This window comes from Battus philenor, unplaced genomic scaffold, assembly GCF_028537555.1.
Source record: "Battus philenor isolate CCGP_79_NKW_IND1 unplaced genomic scaffold, ilBatPhil1.0.hap1 SCAF_2, whole genome shotgun sequence".
NCBI classification, from domain to species: Eukaryota; Metazoa; Arthropoda; class Insecta; order Lepidoptera; family Papilionidae; genus Battus; species Battus philenor.
In genome coordinates, this window is record NW_027181682.1 from 7,183,049 (window position 1) to 7,184,419 (window position 1,371).

The window sequence follows — 1,371 nt, forward strand, 5'->3', positions numbered from 1 at the left end:
TCTTAATTACCTGATTCTACTTTTTTTTGTCTCGGATACATTTCAATAAATATAGTTGGTATTCTTTTAAAAGCTATAGTATCAATGCTGCGTGCGTTCAACAAAAAGGGTATCAGATCGCAATTAAGCTTTCCCCTTTTTATTAAAATTTGAAAACTAATATTGCGGAAATTATTACGTAAATTTTTTTACCTTATTTTCTGATGTTTAATAGAACATATTTTCTGTAAAGACACTATTAAATCAGAGTATATGCGATTTGTTTAATGGTCATGCACCTTTCTCTTTACACCTCTCGTTATACTGTTTTAGAAATTAAACATTTACACTTTAAATATTTTAATATTTTAGTCTTAAAAGTAATGAACCGCTTTAATATGTAGGACATTTAATTTCGTGTTTTAAAATGTATTAGGCTAACGGTACATTTTCTATGTCTAATATTAAAAGTAACATTTTTTTTTAATTTAGTTTTATTGAAATATTTAATGATTAAATTTTCAAAGTTGTACAGGAATTTGTTAAAAAGTTTAATCACCTCTAAATACTATCTTGCGTTTAAAGAAACGTTCGAAGAACTTAACTCCTATTTGGGCTTCATATAGAAATATTATGGAGATGTGAAAGTGCGTGATGAGTCAATTCCGTCTGGTACCATTTTATCAATATCAATAAAAAAATATTTTAAAGTCTTATTATTTATTTTTGTAATGTGTTACTATTTGGTTTTTTATACATTTTTAATAATTTCTATAAGAAACTTGTTTGCCGTATGTCATTGTCAAACCAATATATGCTATATCAAAATAAACTTCTCAAATTTTTAACAAAAGTCTTCCCTAGTAATTTTTAAATATATTCTAATACATATCACATCTTCAACGATCACATAATGCCACTGTATAGTACTTAGGGTCATAGCATTCCTTCGATACGAATATTTGGTAAATGAAGAAGCATATGTGATAACAAAATGTAAAAATCTATGCATATGTCAAATTAGTAATAAAATATAAGCATGCATTGTTTAAATGTGAGGCGGCTTGTTATTTTACAATAGCAATTGACATTATCACTTAGTTCACATACTTATTATTATTAGAGAAACATTACTTAGTATGAATGACTTGGGAAGAGAACTTAGTTTTTGTGAGAATAAAGAGAAATATGGGAGATGCGTTAGAATATGCTTTCTAGTTGATGCAGCGGTAGTGGTGCGATTGTTTTTCTTGTCGACGACACACTTTGTTGTGAGTGCAAACGTTCGTTTGTTTGGAGCTCCCACGGCGAGATTATCAATTACAATCACCACTCTGGTGGGGTATCGGGCGCCTCGCTTCCGTAGCTTACGTTCATACCGATACCAGCACG